Raw genomic sequence first — 9629 nt, 5'->3', positions numbered from 1 at the left:
GGTCCTTATTACTTCACTTATAGAACAAAATATTTCATTAAGATTCAAGAACAAGTGGGGCAATGCCGATTTTTGTTGTATTCTTTGTCTCGAGGACTTACTGCTTGCTTTACCTGCTTTCATTTCTATCTCTAGTTATGTCACAATCTTTCATGCCGATCATGTATAATGTTGATGAAAACACCACCTTGTATTGCCCTGAAGCTGATAATAAAGCTTCCCGCGAGTTCTCAAACAACCTTAAATGCCTCTTGGAAAAAAACCTTTACCAACTAGCTGAGGATTCCATCTATTACAACGCATCAGAAGGGGAGTCTCCGGACACCGTTTATGGTCTTTACCTCTGTAGAATCGACGTCAGTATGCAATCGTGCCAGAACTGCATAGTTGCTGCAGGCGAAACCGTTATGCAAAAGTGTAATGGCACCAAGAGGGCAATTGTATGGTCTGATGAGTGCATGATTCGCTATTCTGATACTTCGTTACCTGTTCTGGACGTGGACACAATTACATGCTCCGGAAGCAAACAAAATGTTACTGTACCAGTACCAGATAGTTTTGCGGAGATTTTGACTCAATCCTTCAAAGACATGATTGATTCAATTATTCACAGCTACGCAACCGAAGCCACAAACATCACTACCTCTGTTTCGCTAAACGGTTTTGTGCAGTGCATACCAGAGTTGTCAATAGATGACTGCCAATATTGCCTTGAACATGCCGTTGAATATATGCCAGAGTGCTTGTCAGGAGGCCACTCCAGGGTTAAAGTTTTACTGCCGAGTTGTAACATGAGGTACGAGCTAAAACCCTTACCCAATTCCAAGGTCCCTGCAACTTTAGCTCCAGGGCCAATCCCATCTGCAACTAGTAAGACCGGTAATACGAATGGTGAGTACATGTATTTGAGGGTAATTAACTAAGATATATAGCTACTTCATCATGCCTTTCTGAGTAATAATGTGGTACCAATTATTGACTAATCAAGATTTTCTCACACAAGAGATAGCATACCAGTTTTGGCTCCCTATGGTACCGTCGTTGTGGCTTTAAAACTCAGATCTAAAATGTTTGGTAGATATATACAGCTGTACTTTAAAAGCTAAGGTCTCTAAACTGTTCTGTAGATTTTTACACATTGTTTTAAAGTTAAGGTAATTTTACCCATGGCTGATGAAAATTCTATGTTCTTTATATTATTTGTTAGAGCCTCAAAACTATTACTTAAAAGTCATATTTACCAATCATTATCGATTTCTATTTCATAGTTAGAGCTTCCATTTCACAATAGCTAAAGTTTAAAAGCTGCCGCACCACAAGCTTACACAGAGCTTTGTGTCCTAATTTTGTAAGCATAGCAATAGTCATTTCATAAGTAATTTATTTTCGAGTTCCAACCTCTTTGATCTATTTACATTATCTTTTGCTTAAACATTTTGGTTGCCTCATTCTCCTCATATATAATCATTATTCATAATCTTCAATATTGAAATTAATAACCCTTTGCTTTGGGAAGCAGTGAACAGAAGGAAAGCAAATCGGCTTGCCATCTTTGCAATGGTATCAGCACTAATAGCAGTCATGCTGTCACTTTCTTTGCTTTGGCAAATGAGAAAAAGAAATAGAAAAAATAAAGGTAATGATCATGTACTTGGTATTACAGAAATTATATCAACCTCTGCTCTGCAGCCTTCGTCTGTTTTTCCCTAAACAGAACTCAACATGCTTAATTTGCAGAGGAAAAAGCAAAGCAAGTGGTTCAATTTATTCTCTCGGGAGGAGGTAAAACTGGAGACGATAAGGGTGATGACTACTCGTATAAGATTTTACGAGGAAAAAAGAAGGTGGAATCTCAAGGGTTACCTTTTTTCCCACTAGATTTGATACACCAGGCTACACATAACTTCTCTAATGAAAATAAGCTTGGAGAAGGTGGGTTTGGACCTGTGTACAAGGTAATCAGAATACGGTGGATTTAGTTTATTGAGAAACAATCTAGAGGGCCACGTTCCTCACATTGTGGTAGTGTGAGTTGCACCGTAACACAGTTGCTTACAAAACAATTGTAAGTATTTTGCAGGGTATATTTGCTGATGGCAAGGAGATTGCAGTGAAGAGGCTCTCAAGGTCGTCTGGGCAAGGGCTACAAGAGTTCAAAAATGAAGTTACTTTAATTGCCAAATTACAACACAAAAATCTTGTGAGACTGTTGGGATGCTGCTTAGAGGGAAATGAAGTTTTACTCGTATACGAGTACATGCCCAACAAAAGCCTTGATTTCCTACTCTTTGGTTTGCCTCTCAAACTTTCTAGTGCTACATAGTTACTCCCGAAATTTAGAATTATTAGATTAATTTCTCAAAATCGTCGGTCCTTAAATCTCTTTTCTACCCTCATCTCCTTGAATTCAGATTTTATACTGATTTGAGTTGTGCGGACAAAGATTTTATACCATATAATACATTTATAATAGTATGAGATTAAGATTGACTTATTTTTACATTATTTTTTCATCCGATGACCACTAGAAACTGTTGGGGAAAAATCCGGTTTTTTTAAATTTTTATAAAACCTTTTGAAGATCGCTCTCATATAATATATAAGAATTTGTATTCTAGAAATCGTACCTTGAAAATCCGAGTTGGCTTTTTCTGCTGAAGTGTTTTAGGCTCCTAGATCACGATCCGTCACCACCACGCTTGTTAGATCACGAACAGTCTCCAATGATCTTCCAGGTTAAGACTCAGGTTCGATCTGCACTTGACGTGTGGGCGCCTTTATCACTACCAAAGCAACTAGCACGAGAAAATTTTTCTCTCAACAATAGAGAGAAAAATCTTTTTCTCTGATCTGTATAAAATGACTTCTCTTTTTTTTCTTTAGAGAAAATAAGCCTTATATATCTCCATTTAGTGAAAACCCTAGGCTCCAAATAATGCCCTAAATAAAACTCAAGTTATTTTCTTTTTCAATAGGGGACCCACCTTGTAAAATAACATAAGGCCCCTTATACAAAAGCTAATTAAATGGAGCCTCCCACTAAATGATATATTTAGGCTTTTGACCCAAATAGCTAGTTATCTTACTTATTAGTCCAGTAGTGGTGCAGTCAATTAAATGAGCTAACCCGGGGATCATTTGGGAACATACAATAGTGGCTACAATAATTAGGCCTGTAATTAAACTAGCCCAATTATTTAATTCCAAATCTACTCCACTAAAAGATTGGAACTGACTTCCATAATTGTATGCTCGAATAATAATTCGTCCCAAGCCACATTGATTTCTTTACTGTACAATCCTTTGTACCACATCGTTAATTAAATTGATATCTCAACTGTCCAATCAATTTAATAACATCTTATTCCTTGATCCTTACTGGTTTTCTCTAATGATCATTTTCAACATACTAAATATGTTGACACACTCTGGCCAGAGAATTCTATGATCAAGTACCGAAAACCTATCAAGAGATGTGTTGTACAAATTCTATATTGTTAATCCATAACTCTAATACTCATAATTGCTCCCACCAAGATACCGGGTAATCTTGACCACAAGAATGTGTCGTGCCCATTGGTAACTCAAATGAAATAACAATCACAATCATGAAATCATAATTAACTCAAGATTAAGATTACAGTAAAATCAACGCCTATGAGATTTAATAAGTCTGACAGTTATTACAAAGTTAATTAAATCTCATATGTGATCCTGTTCAATGTAGTCGTACTACATCAATAAATTCATACATGATTAAGACAAATCATTCAATGAATTTATTACAGTCTATACCTAAATAAAGTGCCCAACTTTATTTATCAACTGCGAACTAAATTTATTTAATCATAAGATAACTTGTATTTATGTCTTCTGTGAATCCACATGGTGATCACATAAATATATATAATATGATTAAATGGACTTTAATACAAATATTAATGCAATTAAGATATTTGAATAAAATACCTCATTTATTTTATTAATCAGAAAAATTGTTTATTACAATTAAATAAACACATATGCTTTTAAAGAGCATATTTTCCCAACAGAAACAACTTGCTTGTATAATCCAAATCTTTCCTTCCCCATATAGCATAACAAGTGATTAATCAAGTTACATTTTGTGTTCAATTCATCAATAGATTCAATGAGGGGCGTACAACTAGATTGGAAAAGACGGATATGCATCATCAATGGAATTGCATGAGGTCTTTTATATTTGCATGAAGATTCTCGATTGAAGATTATTCATCGAGACCTTAAAGCCAGTAATGTTCTGCTAGACCATGAGATGAATCAAAAAATATCTGACTTTGGAATGGCAAGAATATTTGGTGGAAATCAAAATGAATCTAATACAAACAGAGTTGTTGGAACATTGTAAGTACATTTTGTCCTTTGTCCTTTTTGTTTCTATTTCTTCCCGTCCTGTCGGACAACATCTCCAAGTGCTCCTTTTTTTTTTATACTTACTAATTTTGATGTTCCAATTTCAAGCAGTGGATACATGGCCCCAGAGTATGCCATGGAAGGACTATTTTCAGTTAAATCGGATGTTTTTAGTTTTGGGGTTCTTCTACTGGAGATAATAAGTGGGAGAAAGAATACTAGATTTTATCTTTACGAACAGGGTCAAAGCCTCCTCACTTATGTACGTAACTATCTCCATCTGTGTTTCTAAGTTAGCTTTGTCAGTTCTCCAGTTCTAATGTTACACCGTGTCGAATTTTCTGTTACACATTCCAACTTTTTTATTACGTGAATCAGTTGTAATAATAAAACTTAGTGAGATGCAACCTTACAGCTAAAATATTGCAGACTGACCCATTCGGCATTGCCACAACAATGTCTTAATTACCAATTTATGTCTTGATTAAAAAATTTCAGACATGGAAACTGTGGTGTGAAGGAAATGCACAAGGGCTGGTGGATCCAGTACTGAAGCAATCGTTTATTCTAGAGGAACTTTTGAAACGAATTCACATTGGGTTGTTGTGTGTGCAAGAAGATCCAGCAGACAGACCTACAGTGTCTTCGGTGGTTGTTATGTTGGCAATTGATACCATAACACTTCCACAACCAACCCAACCGGCATTTTCAGTTGGCCGAGTTAAATCCTCATCAGATTTGAAAGTTTGCTCTGCTAATGAAGTTACTCTTTCCACTGTGTCACCTCGTTGACAATTCTATGATAAAAGTTTTCAATAATGCAATAAAATTATGAAAATTCAAACGGTATATTTTTTAATAGTAGTATTTTGAGAAAGAAAATCGTGACTTAATTATGTTGTTTTTCCCTGAGTTAATCATGCTATTTTTCCATTAACTTATAACTGCCTAGTTTTTCCATGTTTATGAACGTGTTTCTCAAGGAATAGATGTTTTATTTTTGGGAATATCTCTTTGTTTCCTTGAGATTTATTCATTTTCTTTTTAACTGATAAAGAAAGGCGAGCCTAGCAAAAGCTAAAGCTTAACAATGTGAGGAATGTAGTCCCAAAACTGTCACCACGCAAGTAAACATCAACCCCGTGGGGAGGGGCAGGTAAAACATGGAGCCTAAGAGGAATTGAGAGTGCGAAATTTACAAGGAAATCTACTGCGAAGTTGGCCTCCCGATAAATATGATGCATCGAAACTTGCCAATTGCGAGAGAGGAGCTTCAGGATGCCATTGACAAGAGAAGATAATGCATTAGTAGATAAAGTCTGACTATGAATAAGCTGTGTAACACATAATCTATCAACCTCCACAGCAGCTGAATACCCCTGTTCCAAGCAAAGGAGGAGCCCCTGATGTTAGAAAATTGATGGATGAAGTAGGGCCACATCTAAAATGAAATTAGAAGAAAAATAAAGAATAAGCACAAAGAGGACACCAGAGTTTACATGGTTCGACTTTTTATCCTACATCCACGGATAAAGATAAAAGGATAATTTTTTCACTATATAAGGAGAATTACAAGTATTTTGAGATAAATTCCTTACTACCCAAAACCCAATTTATTACATCCACACTCTCATTTATAAATATTGAAAACAAATGCTTACAAAGAAAAACTTATTTTTCTCTTTTTTATAAGATTTCGGATGCACTCAAAATGGGATCCAAAACTCATTTGCATGGCTCCCCTTTTATAGCCAATTGTTGGCTAATAAATTCCACAAGTTAGGTTTGGCAGCCACCTAACTCACCCACCTCCATTTTATTTTGTCCATGGTCGGCAATTACTAAATTAAAATGTCAATGACGACACCTAATTTCTAGAAGTCTTGCACTGATTTTCAACAATTTCTAGAAGCCTTGTACTGATTTTCAACAATTCTCTCACTTGGGGAATTGATTGAGATCTAATCAATCTCCACACCTTCCTTCGTCTTCACCATCGTCGTACTGCTTATGTTTCTACTAGGCCATAGGAGGATCTACACCATACAAACTTGACAATGTTGATTGACTTGGTCAATGCATCTGCTAGGTTCTCATTGGTATGAATTTTTTGCATATTCACAGTTCCATCTTCCACTACTTTTCGAACAAAGTGATATTGTATTCCTATATGCTTCGTCCTGAAATGAAAGGCTGAATTCCTTGCAATGTGCAAGGCACTCTGACTGTCACAAAATAAGGGAATACTTTCTTGTTTGTGCCTGAGCTCCTTCAATAACCTTTGTATCCAAATAGCCTCCTTACAGGCTTGTGTAGCTGCCATGTATTTTGCTTCTGTTGTAGATAATGCCACAACAGTTTGCAGTTTTGAAACCCAACTTACAGCTGCTCCCGCAAGTGTAAACACATAGCCAGTAGTTGATTCATTTTATCAAGGTCTCCTGCAAAATCTGAATCCACATAGCCCCTGACAGTAAACTCTGATAATCCATAACATAATGCAACATTTGAGGTTCCTCTGATGTATCTCATAATTCTCTTCACAACTATCCAATGCTCTCCACCAAGGTCCACCATGTATCGACTGACTGCTCCCACTGCTTGTGCAATGTTTGGTCTAGTACATATCATAGCAAACATCAAACTTTCCACTACAGATGCATACCGGACTCGAGACAGTTCCTTCCTCTCTGCTTCATTACGGGGACACATACTTGAGGATAATTTAAAATTAATAGGAAGTGGAGTAGAAATTGACTTACAATCTTACATGTTGAACTGCCGCAAGATTTTCTTCAAGCAATTCTTCTAAGAAAGCCAAATCTTCTTATTATTTTGGTCTCGGTGAATTTGCATGCTTAAAATCTTGTTTGCTGGTCTCAAGTCCTTCATTTCAAACTCCCTAGCCAACTGTGCCTTCAATTCTTAAACTTGATCTTTGTTGGGGCTTACTACCAACATGTCATCCACATACAACGACAGAATGATGAAATTATTATCCTCAGACCTCTTGTAGTATGCACAATGGTCTGAACTGAGTCTGTTATATCTAAGGCTCATGATGAAGAAATCAAATCTCTTATGCAAACACCTCGATGACTATTTGAGACTATATATAAATTTGTTCAACCTGCAAACCAAGTTTTACTTTTCTGTTTCTGCAAAACTTTCTGGTTGGAGCATATAAATTTCCTTTTCAAGTTCTCCATAAAGAAATGCAATTTCACATCTAACTGTTCTAAATGTAGGTCAAATGTAGCACAAGACTGCTCTGACTATTGTGAGTTAAACTACCAGAGAAAATATTTCGTTGAAGTCAATACCTTCTTTCTAAGCATATCCTTTCACCACCAATCTTGCACAATACCGCTCCACTTGGTCATTGTCATTACGCTTGACCTTGTAAACCCATTTGTTTCCAATGGCTTTTCTTTTGCGTGGTAGCGGTATAAGTTCCTATGTCTTGTTTTTGTATAGAGCTTCAATTTCTTCCTACATTACTGTCATCCACAAAGTAACATCTGGGATGTTTAAAGCTTCATGAAAAATTGACGGCTCTCCATCCTCTGTTAGAAGATAACATGCAACGTTAATCTCTGTGACATACTCCGAGTGCCACGCCGGTGGTCGTCTTTCACAAGTTGATCGTCGAAATTCTATGAACTCGGACTCGACTGGTTCTTGTTGCTCGTGCTCTGGTGCTGCTTTAAAAGAATCTGAATCTTCTCCCCCCCAAATTATTTTTTTACATATATCGGTATAGTCTCTGACTTTTCTTTTACAGTGCTATCATCCCCATATCTCCTTTGCAGTTGATCTTTTACAAAAATAACATCTCTGCTGATGATGATCTTGTGGGTAGTGGGGTCCCACAGACGATACCCCTTTACTCCATCAGCATACCCCAAGAAGATATATCTTCTAAATTTTGGATCCAGCTTTGTTCTTTCTTAGGTATTGTACATCACATAAACAAGACATCCAAATGCATGTAGGTAGGAGTAATTAGTAGGGGTGGGCAAAAAAAGCTGATTAATCAAAAATCGAACCGAATCGTTCGGTTCGGTTCGGTTTTTTTGCGGTTTTTTTTATATCCAAAAAACCGAAATAGTAATTTAGTAGAAGTAGTAAAATCAGTCGGTTCGGTTTTTGGTTTAAAAAAAAAATCGAAAAACCGAACCGACCACAGAAAAAAACCGAACGCAAATTGATTTTTACACAATCCCTAATCTAACACATTCTTGATTCTTCTCATCTTCTGATCTTCACAAACCTTCACCGCTGAAATCTGCTGCTGCTGCTGCTGCTCATCCTTCACGAACCTTCACCGCTGGAATTGCGTCCCCACTGCTGCTGCTGCCATCTGACTGCTGTTGTGAACTGCTACTGGTAACTTGAGCTGCTTGAGCTTGAGCTGTTTTTGCAAAGAACTTGAGCTGCTGCTGGCGTGAAAAGGTAATCAAACAAACAGCTGCTGCTGCTGGCGTTAAATGCTCCCTTTGTTTTTACTGGTGCCATTGGTTTTAACCAATTTCCACGATTCTTCTTCGACTCCAATTTGGAGAAAACAGTGCAATTTGGTGATGAACATAAATAAAATCAAAACTCAAGTTTCGATTAAGTTTATTTAATTTTAATTTGTAAAGTGCCACATAATTCAACTTGTGATTGTGTTTTGGCTTTTCACGTGCTATTGACACGCATTCTTAGAAATCTGTTTCGTTTTCTTTGAAGGCAAATTTGAGGAACACGTTGATTAATATGTTTTGCCTTTTTTATTGTCTTCACGACAGAATAAACAAATGGCCGTTTGCAGCATGCAGTTTTAAGCTTGAAATAAACTTGTGCTTATAAAATTATTCCCCTGGTGATCTTTGTCCTTTTTATAACTTTGGGAATGGGAAAATGAATTTTTGTAGTGTCTGGTTTCCATGTGCATGTGGATTCCCCATTTAGTTCCTCTGATTGTTGTGGTATGTTCAGAATTTTGTAAAAACATTGTGATTGTTGGATTTTTATAGTATGTATTCTTGTTTGCAGTTGTTTGCCTTGTTTCTACGGAATACGGATAGTTTCATTGTTTTCTAACTTACTCTGTACCGTTTAAACTTATTTAAATATTTGTTCCATGATTGAGTTTTTCTCTTTTATTAGTTGCTTAATTCCATAGATTCTGTTACTTTTAAAAGACTTTTTGCTTATTTATTTTGATTTAAACTTGTTATTTGAACATGTTA

General features: G+C 36.4%; 1 pseudogene; it reads left to right on the top strand.

Moving 5' to 3' along the window:
* Nucleotides 1-161: 161 nt before the first annotated feature.
* LOC18049513 lies at nucleotides 162-5184 on the top strand (annotated as a pseudogene).
* Nucleotides 5185-9629: the final 4445 nt, after the last annotated feature.

This window comes from Citrus clementina, unplaced genomic scaffold, assembly GCF_000493195.1.
Source record: "Citrus clementina cultivar Clemenules unplaced genomic scaffold, Citrus_clementina_v1.0 scaffold_3, whole genome shotgun sequence".
Taxonomy (NCBI): domain Eukaryota; kingdom Viridiplantae; phylum Streptophyta; class Magnoliopsida; order Sapindales; family Rutaceae; genus Citrus; species Citrus x clementina.
This window is presented reverse-complemented; position numbering and strand designations above follow the sequence as displayed.